The sequence below is a fragment of the Aotus nancymaae genome, unplaced genomic scaffold, assembly GCF_030222135.1.
Source record: "Aotus nancymaae isolate 86718 unplaced genomic scaffold, 86718_ANA_hifiasm-v0.15.2.pri h1tg000108l, whole genome shotgun sequence".
Classification (NCBI taxonomy): domain Eukaryota; kingdom Metazoa; phylum Chordata; class Mammalia; order Primates; family Aotidae; genus Aotus; species Aotus nancymaae.
The window spans coordinates 40,331,716-40,351,195 of NW_026988523.1; the positions used below are offsets into that span (position 1 = coordinate 40,331,716).

At 45.9% G+C, this 19,480-nt stretch overlaps 1 non-coding gene across 1 annotated transcript; it reads left to right on the top strand.

Annotated features, from left to right (window-relative positions):
* Window positions 1-39: 39 nt before the first annotated feature.
* Window positions 40-110, top strand: TRNAG-GCC (transfer RNA glycine (anticodon GCC)). The gene has a single exon. It is a non-coding gene; the product is annotated as a tRNA-Gly (tRNA).
* The last annotated feature ends 19,370 nt before the right edge of the window (window positions 111-19,480 follow it).

The following is a 19,480-nucleotide window of genomic DNA, read 5'->3' on the forward strand; positions in this document are numbered from 1 at the left end:
GCGCCCCTGTGCCAGCTACCGTCGGCGCCTTTCATCGGTGCATGGGTGGTTCAGTGGTAGAATTCTCGCCTGCCACGCGGGAGGCCCGGGTTCGATTCCCGGCCCATGCAGTGCGACGTCCCATTTTGGTGCTGCAGCACCGACGTATAGCTGCGCTCCCCTCTGCCGCCTGCTCACACTCGGGGCGCTAGAGCGTGTCCTGCCCCGGCCCTGCTTCCACGCGGGATCCGCCTCTGCCCACTCCCCGGACCTTCTCTGGACTAATGGATGACGCCACCACGCCCTACACCACCTCCATAACGACACCCCCTCCGAACCCAAGAGTGCGCCAGAAACCAGCCTTTGGCAGCCTCCTGGTCCCGTTTCTCTTCACTGCCCTGCCACCGCCTCTGTCCCACGCACTTCACTTCAAGGAATGCCTCCAGGCAGCATGAGCTTGCGGTCGCTCGCCCCACTTCTCTTCACTTTTCACCACGACTACCTCTCTCTCTCTCTGTCTCTCTCTCTCTCTCTCTCTCTCTCTCTCTCTCTCTCTCCCCGCCCCCCCACGCCCCATCTCCTCTGACTCTCTCTCCACCGCTGGCTCCCCACGTCTAGAAAATCATGCCATCGATGCCCTTCTGGTAGCGAGGAAGTCGCGACTTGGAGTAGAGAAACATCACGTTCCCCTGCACGGGGGTGGGGGAGCGGGTCACACGGTCCCAAATGCCACCCCACCACTAAACGCGTGGCACCTGCACAGCCTCCATTCACCGTGTTCCAGACATGGCACACTCTCTGTCCTTATGAGGCTCACGCGGCAACCCCACCGCCATCACGCCTCTCCCAACCTAACCCCCATCCACCACTTGAGTCCAGGATCCTGCCTTGCTGCTGTCGCTAGGACGTCTTTCCATCTTAGCCCCCGACACATACATGCCCGAGACGTGAATGTGCGTCCTGAAGGCGGCTTACTTATGTCTGCGGTCCAGGTGCATTCCCTACTCCTTTGGGACCTGGGACATGGTCCCCAGTCGCTCTGTCATGCTGTCTGTCCCACCCTTGGCTGCTTGCCCCTTCACCCCAGCCCCACTCCATACTCTGACCCCCTGGCCCAACAGCATCCGTCTCCCCCGACGGGGGTCCCCTTGACCACACCGACTTCATTCTTGCCCAGCCCAGAGCCCAGACAGACCAACCCACTGAAAATCTACCGCTCCTTCCAGCCTCCAGGCTCAGCCTTCCCTCCCTCAGCTCTATCTCCCCCCACCCAACATGTTCTTACACACACACACACACACACACACACACACACACACACACACACCCAGCGCAGCCAACTCTCTCTCTGGCTGCCAGTGCCTCTCTCTCACACGACTCACATCCCCCAGTCCTGGTTTCCTTCAGGCTCTTCAGACACACGCCGGCTCCGCCACCACCTGGGATCCCTCAGACCGCACACGCCACCTGAGATGTGCCTCAACGCCCCAGGCATCGGCACAACCTCCGTGTGACTGGACCGCCTCGTTCCCAGACCTTGGCAGCCAGCCTGTGCACCACCCAGACACCCTGGACTCCTTCTCCTGCCTCCCAGTCCGCGGTCGGCATGCTTCTGTCCTTGCCTTGGTGTCGGCCCCTAGTCCCGTGCTGGGGTGGTTGCCAGCCACGGGAACGCACACCTTTGTCCGTCACTGTCACGCACTGACACACACCCACATCTCGCTGGGAAGCAAGCTGGCCTCCCGTGGGGATGCCAAGGCTCTCTCTCCCCAACAGGGTCTGGTCTCTGCAGGCGATCCGACTTTGCCAATATCACCTGAATGTCAAGGGACAGGCTTGGGCGGTTGGTGACCTCTACTTTGCCCCCAAGGAAAGTTTTGGCAGGGAGTTGACTGAGCTCTGCCATTGACTTGGGGGATCGGCCAAGCTCCAAGGTCGATACCGCGCTGGACAGAGGCTGGGACAACTGGGCTGATCGGTGTGAAGGAGAGGATGGGAAGACATTCCACAGCAAATCTAGGCGCTGGGGATGTGCGCCATCTCCGTGTTTTCCTTGCCAGCTGGGGAGAAGTTAGAGAGCGTGGGTGAAGAAATGGGAAACCAACGTCCGCTACAAGTCTATCCTGAACCCCAACTTTCCACGTGCGCTTTGGTCAGCTTGGCTGCTGGGTTTTTCCCACCAGCTCCTGCATCTGCATGCTTCAATGCCCGTGGCCAGGTTGGTCTAACTAGTGGGACCTCTCAAGCGTCATCGTCACATCCAGAACAGGCGAGAAACTCAAACACGTCAACAGTGAGGGGGAGCATGTGTACACACACACACACAAAAACCTCCCCCCCAAAACACACACACCAACAGGCACCCGTCGGGCCACGCGCACGCCATCTGATCCCATTGGAACGTGGGCAGAGAACACACAGGAATGGCCCACCAACGGGTGTATGAAGAGAAAATGCTCAGCCTCGGCAATCTTCGGGGAAATGCCAATGGAAACCACGAGGAGCAGTCATCAACCCCGCTTAGGATGGCTGTCGTTAAACCCGCAGGGAAAATAACCCATCCCGACGAGGAGGTGGACAAAAGGGAAGAATCAGGCACCGTCGGTGGAAAGGTAAATAAGGACGGCCACCCTGAAAAGCAGCATGGAGATTTCTCCAAACGAAACACAGCAAACTGACAAACAAAGGAAACCGCACCTCCACCCTAGCCTTCCGTCTCCTCCAGCCCCTCCCACGCACACAACCACAGGTAGAGCTACGGCTGCCTCCGGCAATCCCACGGGTGGGTATTTATCCAAAGCACAAGGAAATCCGAATATCAGAGGGATACCCGCACCCCCATGTGTAATGCAGCGCTGTTCGCAATTGTAGAAACATCGAATCAACCTAAGAGTCCATCAGTTGGGAAATGGATTAAAGAAATGTGGCGGGGGGGGGTGAGGGCAGCAAATCCTAGTGCCATGTGTGTACCTATGCAACAATCTTGCATGTTCTTCACATGTACCCGAAAACCTAAAATTAAATGTATAATTTAATTTAAATGAATTAAATGAAAAAATGAATATATGTAACTAAAAGTATAATTGGATTGTTTGTGACATAAAGAATAAATGTTTGAGGGGATGGATATCCCATTTATTGATACAGGCATGCAATGCATGACAGTAATCATTATCGATGATTGGATAATGATATAAATAATGATTGGATAATCATATGCATGCCTGTATCAAAATATCTCATGCAACCCATAAATATATATACCTACTACGTATCCACAAAAATTAAAAAAATAAATAAATAATTTAAAAACCTACAAAGAAAAATAAAAGAAAATAAAGAAACGTGGCATCTAAACAGCAGGGAATACTACTTGGCCTTGAAACAGAACGAATCCTCTCCTTTGCAGCAACACAGATGGAGCTGGAGGTCACGATGCAACGTCAAGTGAGCCGGGAAGAGAAAGACAGAGATGGCAGGTCCTTACTCCTACCGTGGGAGCTCAAAAAGTCCACCTCGTGGAGGTAGAGCATAGAACGATAGGAACCAGGGGCCGGAGAGGGCGTGTGGGAGACTGGGGTGAAGAGAGGTTGGAGGAAAGGGGTACGAGCCTGTGGTTCGATGGAAGGAATACGTTCTAATGTTCCATCGCAGCGTAGGGCGACTATAGCTAACGGCGATGTATGAGTGTGTGTTTCCAAAGGGCTGGAAGACAGCGCCTGTGATGTTCCCAACAGGGAGAGCTGATAGATACCGACGGGACGGATGCCCTACATGCCCTCAGTTGATCATCCATCACTCCACAATCTACACGTGTTCCCACATATCACAGGAATCCCAACGATAACCCATCCGCACGAAGAAAATCATAATCGTGCTGAAAGAGGGATTGTCACAGCTCTGCCTCCCCGGCGCCATGGCCCGTGGTCTGAGCTCAAGATTCACTGCCATCCTTATCAAAGCCGCTCATGCGCGTGGAGCCCAATCAGGGACTCCGGCCCGCTCAGGGCCTGGCAGGCCGTGGCAAAGCCAGTGCGCTGGCTGGCATGAGTGGCCGTTGCAGGTGGTCCAACCCTGAGGTGCAGATCCCCTGCGGTTGACAGAGAAGTGGCCCGTCAGCACCCCCCCAATCCCCCCCGGGCTTGGATTGGCAGAAGCCTTGCTGCTAGAGAGTCCTGGCCCATTCCGTGGCAAGATGCCACTGAGAGTGTGTGGTGCCGGTGGTGGTGGCGGCGGCGACGGCGGCGGCGGCGGGTCTCCTGGCGACCACGGGAGGAGAAAGCCTGTCCTGGCCAGTGGGCTTTGCCACCGAGGCAGAATGGGAGCGAGGCCAGCACCCGACAAGGAAGAGCTGTGAAGCTGATGTGGCGCAGGTGGCGTCAGGGAAGCCAAAAGGACAAATGGGTGGAGGCAGGCGGGGAGGCTTCTGGCCTCATTGGAGGCGGCCGGGGTTTGTGGCTGGGGCGAGGGAGAAATGATCCAGGCTGGTGGCCGAAACCGGAGGAGTGAAGGCGCCGGGCAGTTGCCAGGCGGAGCCAAAGAAGGAAGACTTCCCTGACCGGGAATCGAACCCGGGCCGCGGCGGTGAGAGCGCCGAATCCTAACCACTAGACCACCAGGGAGGTTCGGCCGCCTGTCCAGGCTTGCGCCTCCTGGCCCCAGTGCCTATGGCCCCAGCACTGGGCGCTACCTTGGCACCTGTCCCCTGCTTGGGTTTAAAACAAACACCCACCGCCAGCCCCCGCCGACGCCGACGCTGCGCCCGCGGCAACCCGCCTGCCCCAGCAGCTCTGGTCCTGTTCGCAGCCCACCCTCCAAACGCCACCACCTCCTTCCCCGGGCGCACACGCGTGCAGCCAGAGGCTAAGCCTGGACACGACGCGGGCTCCGCGGCGCGATACCCCTGCAAAAGGTGGGCTGCTGCGTTGGCCGGGAATCGAACCCGGGTCAACTGCTTGGAAGGCAGCTATGCTCACCACTATACCACCAACGCCGCACGGCACGGGCAGCCACGCCACGCCGGCCCGGGGCTCCCACGAGCGAGCGCGCCTCATGAGGCCGGCGCAGCCCGGCTGGACGCTGCGTCCCTCTGTCTGTCCGTCCGTCTGTCCGTCCGTCCGTCCGTCCGTCCGTCCGTCCGACCGCCCGGCCGCCGCCCTCCGCGTTGCCACAGCGCCGCCTAAGGCTGCCCCGCGCCCCTCCGGAGCGTGGCTGCTCGGGTCGGACCCCCTGCCTGCCTGCCTGCCACTGGGGGCGCTCTCTCTCCCTCGCCGCCCGGGGCCGCCAGAGCCCTTCTCCACCAGGTGCCCGGCGGGGCCACAGCCGCTGCGCGCCCACAGGGTCCTCACTCCTCCGCCTCCCACCGGGCCGCGGGCCCCGGGCCCCGTGCGAGGCAGGGAGCCTCTTCCGACAGCCACTTTGGGCCGGCCGCTCGTTGGGCGCCGTGGGGGCGAGAGGAGGTCGCCACCGTGTGGCGACTAAGCGGCCGGCGACAAGAAAAGGCAAGAGGTGCGGGGGGCCACGGGGGCTCAGGGGGCAAAGGGGACCACGGGGTGCAAGGGGCCAGGCTGTCCGGGCCCGAGCTGGCGCCCTGCGGCTAGCTGGGGGGCGGAGGGAGGATAGGGTGGGCACAAAGGCTGGGTCCGAGGCGGCGGCCCAAAAAGGACTGCTGCCTCCCCGTCGGGGAATCGAACCCCGGTCTCCCGCGTGACAGGCGGGGATACTCACCACTATACTAACGAGGACGACGGCGACAGCCGCCGGGACGCCACACCCCACTCCGACCGCGGACACCGAGCCCTGCCTTGATCCCCTCCGCCGACCGACCGCAGGGGCCCGCCCGGCACGTGCCCGCCCGCTGTCCGACACCCGACACCCGTCACCGGTGGCGCGACCTAACCCGACACCCAACAAAGCACCCTGCGATCCCACCCGGATCCAGACCGGGACCCCGACAGCTACCCGAGTGGCGTCGAACCTCCCCGCGCGCCTTGTCTGCTGTCTCCAACGCGGGGATCGCGACAGGAGGAAGAGGCGAGGGCGAAACCGCCAGGCCGCTGCTCCCAGAACGTGGTGGGCGCGCGCCCTGCGGGGGTCCCGCCGGCGGAGGCCCGGGGGCGGGGGCGGGGGCGTGCAGGGGCGGCCGGCACCCCGCGGACCGTTTGGGTCCGGGGTAGGGACGCCGGGGCGTCCGCGCCAGAGCCAGCCGGTTGCGTTCACTCGGCGCCCGCTCCGCCCGCGCGGTCCGTCGGTTGCGCACCGAACGCACCGGCCAAGGGCGCCGGCTCCCAGGCACGCGATCGGGACTTGGCTCCCCGATAGATGGATCTCAGGAAAGACTATGCAACAGTTGTATTTGGCAAGGCCCATTAATGGAGGGAATGTACTCGGTTGAATTCTATAATCTGCCACCTAGACGAAAGCATTTATTCTTAGTCAGTGATTGTGGTTAACTTCCAGACATAAAATCTCCTTACTATTTAAGTACCATTTTAATTGGAGGAAAAATGGGTGTCTTAAAAGATCTTAGGGACTGAATGGCAGTTTTCCTGCTGATGGAACAGTATTGGGGCTAAATTTGGTTTCAGAGGACACTTTCCTCCTTGTTGCTGAGTTTTCCTATTCATAAATAGGGCATACAGTCTGGTCTCTAGTAGAGGGGATCAAAAAGGGAGGAGAATTAGAAAACTAGAGTGTTTTGGCAAAGGGCCAACAAGATGCCTCATTGAGAGGATTTCTATGTTTTTCACACAAGGAACAACAAGAACAACATGCTCACTAACAATGGATGCATATACACAAAGCGAGACACTTATTCATATAAAGAATTGGCCAGGACTTTGCCATGGCAATCCTTCTACTAGCAAAATCTTTGTGATTTAAAGGTGACTTTTATTTCTGCTGAGGGCATCTTTTTCTACTGCTTTGGCCACCTGTCAGAATCTTTGATTTCAGAGGTTGACACTTATGCCATCAAGTGCTCTCGCTGTGTCACTGGTTCAAGATCCTGAGCTGTGTGTATAAAAAATTGAGGTTGGCCGGGCACGGTGGCTCATGCCTGTAATCCCAGCACTTTGGGAGGCCGAGGCGGGTGGATCATGAGGTCAGGAATTCGAGACCAGCCTGACCAACATGGTGAAACCTCATCTCTATTTTATTTTTTAAAATTGTAAAAAAATAAAATAATTAAAAAAGGAAAAAATTGAGGTTGTGGCCAGGTGCGGTGGCTCACGCCTATAATCCCAGCACTTTGGGAGGCCAAGGTGGCCATATTAACTGAGGTCAGAAGTTTGAGACCAGCCTGACCAACATGGAGAAACCCAGTCTCTACTAAAAATATGAAAAATTAGCCAGCTGTGATGATGCATGCCTGTAATCCCAGCTACTTGGGAGGCTGAGGCAGGAAAATCACTTGAACCTGGGAGATGGAGGTGGAGGTGAGCCAAGATCATACCATTGCACTCCAGCCTGGGCAACAAGAGTAAAACTCCATCTCAAAAAAAAAAAAAAAAAAAAAAATTGAGGTTGTGTACTCTCATTTATGTTTCTGAAATTTTATTTAATTTACATATATTTATAGTAGAATGAGAAATCTTACATACTCATTTTTGGGATGTTGATGATGTATTAGTCTTTAATCAGATATTTCTGCAAGCACTCTTGCAAAATATTCTCCAAGTGTGTTTTGTCATTTGCAGCTTGGTGGATAGCCTGTGGATAAAGTGAAGGTAAATGTTATCTATGTAAAAACCAGGAGAGGACACACAGAAATACACTGAAAAGGCCATCTGAAGGTGTAGGCAGAGACTCAAGTCATGTTGCCAAAGACCAAGGAATGTCAAGGATATTTGGGAGTCAGCAGAATGCAGGAGGAGGCAAAGAAGGGTTCTTCCCTAGTGGGAAGCATGGGAAGACTTTAGTGGGAGCATGGTCCTGCTGACATCTTGATTTCACACTTTTAACTTGCAGATCTGTGATAGAGTAAATTTCTGTGATTTTATGCCAACCAGTTTGTGATAATTTGTTGTAGCAGTCCTGGGAAACTAATAAAACCTGCAAACTCACCATCTAGATTTTGTCTTTAACATCCTATTATGTATCCTTTATCACATGTCCATCCGTGTATGCAAACTTCCAATTTGTGATATTTTTAGCCTTTGATATATTATTATTTTAAATATTTGGTAGTGCAGTGTTGCTGAAGGTCTGAGAAAATGGTCACTATTATCCTTCTTTTTTGAATGTGAAATTATAGGACTGTTACTGAAAAGTGTGGGAATCCTAAGTTCTTTTTAACTTGGAAGAAGGAATTCAGCCAAGAGACACATAACAAAGGTTAAGTAGTAGAGTTTATTGAAGAAAGACAAAGTACATTCCTAGAGAGGAATAGAAAACATCTCCAACCTGACCCAGCAGAAAAAACTGTAGTAGCAGTGTCTGTTTAATTAGATACTACACTCTGAAAGATGAGCCAGCAGCAAGTAGTGCTGGGTGCCCCTCTCTATGAGAATCTTACGTAATTATTCATGAAAAGGCTTATAAAAAGATATATAAAAATACATATCTTTTATATTTATGAATCTTATATAATTATATGTATATATAATTATATATACATATAATTATATACATATACATATACTACATATATACATACATATAATACATATACATATAATAATTATATAATTATATATATTATGAATCTTATATAATTCATGAAAAGACTTATAAAAAGATATATAAAAATATATATCTTTTATATATCTTACAAAAAGATATATAAAAGTATCTATCTTTTATATATCTTATAAAAAGATATATAAAAGTATATATCTTATATAATTATTCATGAAAAGTGACAAACATGTCACTTGCAAGCATGTTTCAGGAGGTCCCTTTGGGTATGCATGCTCTGTGGTTGTACACACTGGTATACATGGTGCAGGTCTAATTAGCATTTAAAATCTCCACCTAGGGGTGTGTTTTTACTATTAAAACGAGCAAAATACACTCTAGAGCAAGTTTCTGGAGGACTGTCTGTGTTCACCAGTGGGGAAAATTCCTAGCATGATTATCTCCAGCTAGGGCCTGATAAGTCCCCTTCAGAGCTGGTGGAGCCTAACCACAAGGCCAAATGTAGCCAATCTGGCCATTGTCCTTTTGTTGGCTGTCAGTGGGAAGCACTGACTGTAGTGGGCAGCATCTCCAGGACTTCTTTTTCCAGGGGGCTCCCTTGCCTGCTCATTTCTGACTGTCTGCCTACTCTAATACTACAAAGTTTTTAAATAAAAATTTGGAAGAATGTATCTACATTTTAACTGTTTATTCTTAACCCTAACAAATCCAATCTAGATATTTATCTTACTCAAATATTTGCAACCATTGGCAATGTTGTATCTTCATTGCTTCATTGTCTCTATTATAGAAAATTAGGAAATATGCCACATATTTATAGTTAAGAGCCTGTTTATGAGCTACATAACGCTATGCGGCAGTTTAAAAGGATGAGGGAGGAGTAGGTAAGTATATACGCCAGTTATGCTTTTGTGGTAGTCAACCTCTAAAACAGCCTCTGATTATCACACCTTCTTCTGTCTACATTCCCTACAGATCACTCCCACATCATATCATAATTTGTCTGTGTGAAAATAGGATATGGCAAAAATGAAGGTATATCCCGCCCAAGATTAGGTTTTAAAAGCCTATAGCTTTCATCTTAGTCTCCCTGTCCCTCTTTCTCTCTTGTCTCTCTCATGATTTACTTTCCAGGGAAGCCAAGTGTCATTTTGAGAGAACACACAGTTATTTCAAAGAAGCCAGTAGACGTTTTGGAGGACATACAGGCAGCCTATGGAAAGGCCCACATGTGGAGGAGCTAAGGCTACCTAAGTGAGCAACCATCTAAATGAGCTTGGAATGGGGTTCTCCAGCCCCAGTTGAAGCTTCAAATAATGGCAGCCCCAGCCAACAGCTTGACTGTAACCTCATGAGGACCCTGTGCCAGAACCATGAGGCTAGGCTAAGCTGCTCCTGGATTCCTGACCCACAGAAACTGTGACATAATGAGTATTTGTTAGCTTAAATTGGTAAGTTTTGCAGTAATTTATTATGCAGTCATAGATAACTAAGTAGTTCATTAAAAAAGTAAATGGAATCAAAGTATAATCATATAGATGATAATAAATCATGTGTATGTATTTTTCATATAACTCCCTGAAATTCATGATATGATACGATGAGTAGGGATTTCTGTCATTTGTCCTTCTGTAGTATTTAAATATTTTTACAATTAACTTCCTCTTACAGCTTTATTGACTTGTACTTGATGTACAATAAAATGTACATATGTTGATATTCTATCTCCCAGTACCTGCAAGTGTTAGCTTATTTAGAAATGAGATCTCTGCTTTCTACATAGTTGAGATTAGGTCAGACTGGAGTAGAGTGAGCCCCTATCTGATATGACTTGCATCCTAATTTAACAAGGGAAATTTGGATAGAAAGACAGACATATAGACAAAGAGAACACCATGAAAAGTTGGAGCTCTGCTGCTATACACTAAGCAACTACCAGAACCCAGGAAGGTGGCCTGGAACAGACCTTTCCCTAGTGCCTTCACCCTACTGACACCTTGATCTTGGACTTTTGGCCTCCAGAACTGTGAGACAATAAATTTCTGTGGTTTAAGCCACCCAGTTTTTGGTACTTTGTTATGGCAGCTCTAGAACACTAATACATTGGGTTAAATAAAATATATTATTAAAATCAATTTTAAAAAGGCAAAATTGAATTTCTCATATCTCTGTTGGACTGCACTGGTCTAGAGGTATATTTAGCAACAAATTTATCCTGTCAGGTTTAACAGGAAGTGATTTCTTCTTCTCCAAGTCCTTTATGTGGGGATGCCTATCTACTTCACAACTCCAGTTAATATAGAGAGTCAAGCTATAATCAGCAAACAGCAACTGATATTGCCTTTGTTATTTACCTTGATACTCTTCCACTGATCTGTAATCCAACTCTCAAACTCTTAGGGTTTCTTAATAATCAATTTGGAAAAATGATCTGGCTTTGACACCTGATACTCTCTCCTGAACACAATTCTTCATTTGTACTTAAAATTTATGCACCTTCCCATAGAGATTTTAAAAATACTTTCAGAAAGCTATGATTTTTAAAGTTTATTTTTAATTTTTTGCCATAGATAGTTTTGCTATCAATATACCAATAGTCATCCATCCATCCATCCATGACCCCATAGAACCATATCAACTGGGCTGACCTGCCTGATTTTGATACTAGGGGTGGAGAACTAAACGCAATCTGTATTGTTCAAAAATCAGTCAGCAATGGGAATGTAAACATTGTTCTCTGAGCCATGATGAGCATTTTAGTGCCAGTTGCTTTGACAATTTTCTAGGCAAATGTCATCTTGATTGTATGCAATGGTGTTAAACTTTAGGGACTAAATTGTTGATTTATTTAGAAGTTGATGAAGATACTGTGTGCTCTTTTTTTGGGTCGGAGTGGGGATCGAGTCTTGCTCTGTTGTCCAAGGCTGGAGTGCAGTGGTGCGATCTTGGCTCACTGCAACCTCCGCCTCCTAGGTTCAAGCTATTCTCCTTTCTCAGTCTCCCAAGTAGCTGGGACTGTAGGTGCCCGCCACCACACCTGGCTAATTTTTTTCATTTTTAGTAGAGATGGGGTTTCACTGCGTTAGCCAGGATGGTCACAATCTCCTGACCTTGTGATCCCCTTGCCTCGGCTTCCCAAAGTGCTGGGATTACAGGTGTGAGCCACCGCGCCTGACCACTGTGTGCTCTTTAAGTAAAGTTCTGGCCTGCAAGAATTTTCTCCTCCTATCTTCTAATGAAGCAATATAAAAAAACTAATCTTTGGGGGAAATTTACCCCCAAATATCATTTTAGAGAAACTGATATTAGATAGATAGCTGATGTTGCATTAAAAAAAAGTATTTATAATAAAGTCTGATGCTCAACAAATGTGAGTATTCTTGTCTTCTTGTGCCCATTTACCCAATTTAGCAAAAAAGTATTATGAATCTATTAGAATTTCTGCCCTAGAGAAACTTTCATTCTGAAGATCTTACTCTTGATTTATGGAAAAACTAACAACAGAGACAATTAGGTACATGGACATAATAAAATATAAGCCTTGAGTAGCCAGTGCAGATGAGTGAATGGAGACAATGAGGTATAGTAGCATGGGAGAGGTCTGCCTTGGGTCAACTCACAATTTTTGTCTGAGTCATGGTTTCCTTATTGGTAAAATGAAGGAGCTGGATTTCAATGTTGTATTCCTGTGATTTACAAATAACCCTTCTGCCCTTAAATTCTAGTGTTGGCAGCTGCAATTAGCTGTCATCAGATGTCATCCTCCACATTTTTCTCTTTCTTTCCTTGTTTTTGGCAATGCATAAACCTGTTGTAAAATCTATCATAAAATCAAATTTTTGAAACAAGATGCGGCACTTCAGTACTCTTGCATCCAGGGAGATTAGGAATGTTCTGGTGCTTATTTAGGTAATGTCAGTTTGAACCCCTAGGAGCCAAACTGTGGCAGAAACAATTTCATTATGGTAAAGGATAACTGTAGCTGTTAAGACGGATTGTGGTAATACTAAACAAACAATTGAGGTTATACTAATGAAATAATCCAAAAATAGATTACAAAGAGATTTTAATCTTTTGGGATGAAGAGATTTTAAGAGGGTGTTGAGCAACCTGTTATACATGTGAGAGTGACCAGGTTACAACAAAATAAAGAAATTTTGTTTGCAAACCTCTACCTACAAAAAACCTGGGAGCAGGGGCAAAGGCATTCAAGCTTGGAACTCTCAGAAGCCTGAGGGTTCTAGGATTTCTGACTCTAAGAGAGATGAGATCATGAAACTCTGACCATATGGGGAAGGAGTGCAATGCTTCTAAGAAGGGTTTGGAGGGATCTTACACATGAGTTTCCAGATGTCTTGTATCCCATCAAGGGTATAAGAGCAGCTCTGTCCAATACATATATCATATAAATCACATGTATATTTTAAAATTTTCTAGTAGCCACATTAAAAAGAGTAAAAAGAACCGAGAGTAATTTTATTAATATTTTATGTAACCAATATATTCAAAATAATATTTTAACATGTAATTAGTATAAAATATTAATGAGATATTTAGTATTCTTTTTTTAATACTAAGTCTTCAAAAGCCAGTGTATATTTTATGCTTGTAGCACATTTCAGTTTGGACTAACCACAATTCAATAGCCATATGTGGCTGGTGACTCCCATCGTATTGGACAGCAAAGTTCTAGAGGAAGACAATGTACAAGGTTACTTGTTGAGAAAAGCAGCAAAGGAGAAAGGACTTACAGAGTGCCTACATAAATTGGTTATGAGTAACACATAAACCAGGAACAACCAACTGCAGAGGGTCGCAGGAGGCCTTGGAGGAGGAAGGCTTCTCCATGCCTCATGTTCCAGCGCAGGGTGACACAGGCTCTGTTACCATAAACATCGTGCTCAAGGACGTAAAACCCCTTTGTAGCACTATAATGTAGCCAGACTTGTAGGCTCCTTGTAAGGTCTGGGTTCCACCAGCTGTACATAGATAATAAGTTAAAGATAACCACATGTTCTTGTTTTGTGAAACTCCCAAGCCGCCACTGTTATCAATTCTTAGAATGACACATCAGTTCCAGCTCACTGATTCACTCAACCATCACTCCACCCCTACCCTATAATAGATCAAAGTGATTGTAATCAATAAATAGTGTGGATGATCACAGCTCAGGGCCTTCACTGTCTCCTCCAAAGTAATGAGTGATGGCCCCCCGGTCCCACTATCTCTCTTAATCTGTCTTTTTCTCATTCCTTTGTCCCACCGAACTCAGGTACCCACGGGTGATGCAGGGCTGGTTCCCTACATTCTGGTACCCAATGTGTGGGGCTCATGAATCCCTACAATTACTAATTCCCCAGAGAGGCCAAGATTGGTCTTGGCCTCTCTGGGGAATTAGTAATTGTAGGGATCCATGAGCCCTTCTAATTAGTAATTAGATTACCCAGGACTTCTACCCTAACTCACTTAATTAGGGTCAAGAAAGGCCATATATTTGGAGTAATGAATGCTTGGCTTCTCTAGGCAACCTCAACTCCATCTCGGGAATAAACACACAGAATTAACTCAGGACTTACAACCAGCCTTTTGTTAACAGGGATCAAGAGGGAGCCCCAGATTACCACTGTCCTCTACATGCCAACTCTCATAGCTTTGCTGGCATTACTCGTCTTGAATATATCATGATATCCTCTACCCATGTTTATGCCAATCAACACAAGAAGCATTATTCTCCCAGGTCATCTCCCGCATTCAAATCTGCATAAGACTCTGCCACTGTCTGACTGCAGTAGCATAAAAGACCCCAAACAAGAATGCCCAACTGAGCCCAGTCAACCCACAGAAGAAGCATAAGGGATAATAAGAAATTGGTTGTTTTAAGCCATTAAGTTTTGGGGTGGTTTTTTTATGGTGCAATAAACAACTGAGACATTTAGATGAAAGATCTTGGACTCATTCCCTTCCCATATTTAATCTATCAGGAAATTCTGGTGGTTTTATCTTCATTTTATTTTTTATTTTCATTTTCATTTTATTTTTTGAGACAGAGTCTTGCTCTGTCACCCAGGATGGAGTGCAGTGGTATGATCACTGCACTGCACTGCACCGCACTGCACACCCCCCTGAGCTCACTGCAGCCTTGACACCCCAGGCTCAAGCAATCCTCCAGCCTCAGCCTCCTGAGTAGCTGGGACTACAGAAGTAGTCCCACCATTGGTGGCTAATGTTTTTGATTTTTTTGTAGAGACGAGGTATTGCTATGTTGCCCAGGCTGGCCTCAAACTCCTGGGCTCAAGCAATGCTTCCGCCTCGGCTTTCCAAAGTGCTGGGATTACAGGCGTGAGCCACTGTGCCCAGTTGTTCTGTCTTAAAATATGCATAGGATTTAGACTTCCTACCACCTCCGTGCTACTACCCTAGTCCTAGCCTCCATCTTGTCATGCCTGGCTGACTGCAACAGTGACCTGCTTGTCTCACTGCTTCTGCCCTTGCGCTGTTACAATCTTTCCTCAAGACAGCAATCAGAATGGTGCTGCAGAGGGCTTTAAAAACATGTCAGATCATGTCACTCCTATGCTCAAAATCTCCCAAAAGTTCCCCATTTCATTCGTGTCAGTGAACAATCTCATGATGCTTATGAGGTCTTGTGTATTTTTCCTCTCTGACTTCATTTCCTACTGCTCGCTCCCTCCCTCAGTTTCACTCCAAACAACTCCTGGAACATTCCAGGCATAAAGCAGTTTCAGTTCCTTGCCTGATTGTTCCATCTGCTAGAAATGTTCTTGCACTAGATAGCCTCGAGCTTGGTTCCCGTCATCTTTCAAATCTTTGCTCAACTGTTACCCTATTTAAAATTGCAATCCACTTCCACTTCGAATCCCCTTTCCCTGCTTTTTTTTCTCCCATACTTTGTATCATTTCATGTATTATATACTTGCTTATTTAATGTGTTTATTGTTTACTTTATGTCTCTTTCCAATAGAATTGAAGCTCTCTGCATGTAGGGATTTCGTCTGTTTTATTTACAAATGTATCTGAGGCATCTAGAGCAGTCTAGTGCCTGGTAAGCACCCAATAAATACTTGCTGAATGAATGAAAATCTGTCGCCTGGGAGCTCTGAGGCTGTTTCCCAGGCAATTCTCACAGTCGTACCTGAGGACACCCCTCTGAGGCTCTGTTTGCACTTTGTCATTCTAATGGGTCAGAGGCATGTCTAATCACACAAAAAATAACAATGCCCAATATAATAATGGAAGGAGATAGTCTTTTCCACTGGCTGTTGCACTCAGACACATTTCAACTCTCCTGCCTCAGGGAGAGTTTACTATATATGAACTTCTTCCAGAGATGGGGGAAGACTTTATATATTTGCTTTTGTAAGCCATACTGTTTTCATTCCTGACTTTGTTCACAAGTTATCATAAGCCTTAAACTTTTGTAGACCTTTCTCACTAAGCTTGAAACCCTCTTCAACACCACAGGAATGATGCTCCTGAGATCTGGGTGCTGAATAGAATTTCTGTAAGTTCTGGAAAATGTGTTGGGGTAAGTGATTAGGAAATCTTACAGCAGGACTGTTAAAAATCCAAGTCTGGTAGGATTTTCTCCTACAAAGGAATTGCTGCAGTTCTGTCCACTAATCTGAAATAACAGAACAAGTCACCAGGAGATGCGTACACACGAGGGCCCTGAACCTTCCTGGAGTGAACTCCTCTTCTCCTGTCTATCGTATATTTAAATATTAAATTCAAGTACATATTTCTTCTCTCAAGGACTGTTCCTTTACAAAGCCTGTCTATGAAGCCTACAAAAACAACTAATCTTCTTAGGTTCTTTGTAAATTCTATTGCCTTCCTTTCTCAATAGCAAAAACAGACAAAAAAAACCCCAAAAAACAAAAATAAAATCTTGGGCCCTTCTACTAAATGAGAGGAGTCATGGTACTCTGCTAGGTCAAATTTACACACACACACACACACACACACACAGATACATACACATATACACATGCACACATACACACATGCACACATACACACACACACATTTTTCTCTTAGAAAAGTATACCCTTTCCTAATTTTCCCTAGAAGGGGAAAAATGGCTTTTGATATGCCATTTAACTTTTTACTGGGTTCCCTTTTATATTTCTTCCTCAAAAATGCCTTTTTCGTCCATTCTCTAGTCTGAATTCCAATTTCTGTCCTGTCTCTACCTGCAGTGTGGTAAGACTATGATGCACTCACAGCACATTGTGAGCAGTAACAAGCCAAAAACTAGGGGTCATGTCCAGGTTCAGATGCTGATGTGGGAGAGGAAAATATTAATATAGAGGGCAAAAGTAGAGTAAGGGGGACGGCAAAGCTAGAGCTGAAGTTTTGGAAGCAACTACTGACTGCTCAGAAGTCCAAGCAGGTTGAATTTGCCAGAACCTCTTAATATCAAATTTCTCTGTGTCTTAAATCCTGATTCTCCTGAGTTCTTTGTTGTGTAGTACTGAATAGTTTCCTATCTACTTTAGTACTAAAAAAATGGCTTTTCTGATATCCTGGGAAACTGAAACAGTATTATTTCTAATTTTAGATTTCCCCTCAGTTCTCAAGGCCTCAAACACAATATCCTCTAATGACATTGTCTTTGGGGTGACCCCAAATTATCGTTTATTTCTCACTTATGAGCAGAGAGTTTGTAGCTTTTACTTGCCTTGTCTCTTTTAATACCGACAGCCACCGCCTGGGAGCGGAGGAGGGCATGTGCGTAAAGTATCACGTTTCCACAACTTGCATTTATTTCCACTTCAGCTGATTATAGGTCGTGTTTCCTTTTCGTTACTCCACAGCATCTCTTTAGCTCTGCTTCAGTGGTAAATCTCTCTGATGTGCCAGTCTTTCTCCCTCAACTGGATTCAATCTGAAAAGTAACAATAAAATCCTAAATGTAGACTCCCTCCCGCTTGGGGTCAAACTAGAACTCCACTAAGGAAGGAACTCCTACAAACAAAAAAGCAGGAGTAGCCTTTCTTGTGCTGACATTGTTGGTTCTGTGTGGGCGCTGGCATCCCAGTCATCTCAAACAGGAGATTTTGTTAATGAAACAACATGAAGAGGCAACCTGTCTTTTGAGAACATAAGCCAGAGATAGATGCCCTGGGAATGTGAGTGCTACGGCACTATCTAGGTGAAAGGAGACGCCTACTTCAACACTCTAACAGCACAGTGCACCTCATGCTTTGCTGTGCAATGGGAGAGGGTGGTTGACCTAGAGGCTTTGATTCAGTCCCACATCACAATTTCCCTCTAGAATCTTCTTATTTAATAACCACTGACCCTGCCATAATAGGTCTCTGGGGCATATGCCAATTCTCTTTCAACATTTTGGCCAAAGAGTGGACAAAAATCCCTTCTCTTGATTTCCCAAGAACAGGCTGGGACTCTCAAGAGATTTTACTAAATGACAATGAAAAACAAACAAATTAAAGAAATTATAAAAAAATATAAAAATCACAGAGAATACAATAGTTACTTAGGAATGAGGAATACAAAGTATTACGAAAAGTCTGAAGAATCTACAATTATTTGTGGCTGATTTCTAGGAAATTTCTCCTTGCTGAGAATAGCTTTATCTGACTACCAAGAACGTTTAAGTCCCTGCCACAGAGAGTCCTCAGGAGTCACTCAGGATGTGGTCTTGGTGATTGGGCAGGATATACTGCTATAAAGTGCTGAGAAAAGTTCTAGGAAAAGTGCTGGACTCTGTGGCTCATGCCTATAACTCCAGCTCTTAAGGAGGCAGAGGCGGGAGGATAGTTTGAGTCCAGGAGTTCAAGACCAGCCTGGGCAATATAGTGAGACCTCATTCTCAAAACAACAACAACAAAAAAAACAAAACAAAACAAAAAAGTTTTAGGAAAAGTTTAAACATATTTGTGTATTTTAAAGGCTGCCTTAGGTACAAAATCATTGTCCTGAAATTTTACAGTTGGACTGAGGTGGGGTATAGTATATCTCTTGGGTGAGCAGAGTATAGATGACCTGAGAACAATTTTCTGCTTCCATTGCAACTGCATATGTGAGCATAACATTCTTTTGCCAGTGTAGTAATGAAGTGTGTAGTAATTTAATGTTCAGTGTGTGGGTATTCCCCTCGGAATCTCTGCTCTGGGGAACATACTTCCTTAGACACTGGGAATGACCACCCTTTTCAGGTAAAATACACCATCTAAATACAGGGGTATCACTGTCTTCTCGAAGGCCCATCCAAAAAAGAGTAGCATAAAGATAGTATTAAATTATTTAAACTATCAGAAAATATCATGTTTTCTGATATTTTTGTTAGTGTCTATTGTAAGTACTTTATACAATTAATTTACCTGACATTATTTAACCTTCAAAACAACTCCATAAGGCAGTTGCTATTTTATTTTATTAAATTTATAAAAATAATAAATTGTATTTATTTAATAAATAAAATCCCCATTTTACTTTTTATTAATTTTATAGAGATGAGATCTCACTCTGTTACCCAGGAAGGTCTTGAACTGTCTCTATTACCTTCTAATCTTGACATTTCTCCTTATATATTACAATACTGCAATGAATTCTCTTGTTGATAATTTTTTCACATTTAAGTGTTTCTTTTGGACATTTTTTGAAATGGAATTATTAGGTGATAAGACTTACAAATTTCAAATTTTTAATAAATAGTGCCTAAATCCTCTTCAAAAATGTTTGCCAATTTATAACCCCATTATTTGTGTTCCATTTTTGAAATATATAAATGTGTGTGCAAATCAACTGCTCTGCATGGGCAGTTCCTCACAATTTCTGTAATGGAAAACAGAAGGAAAACCACTTACAGTTTCTGGG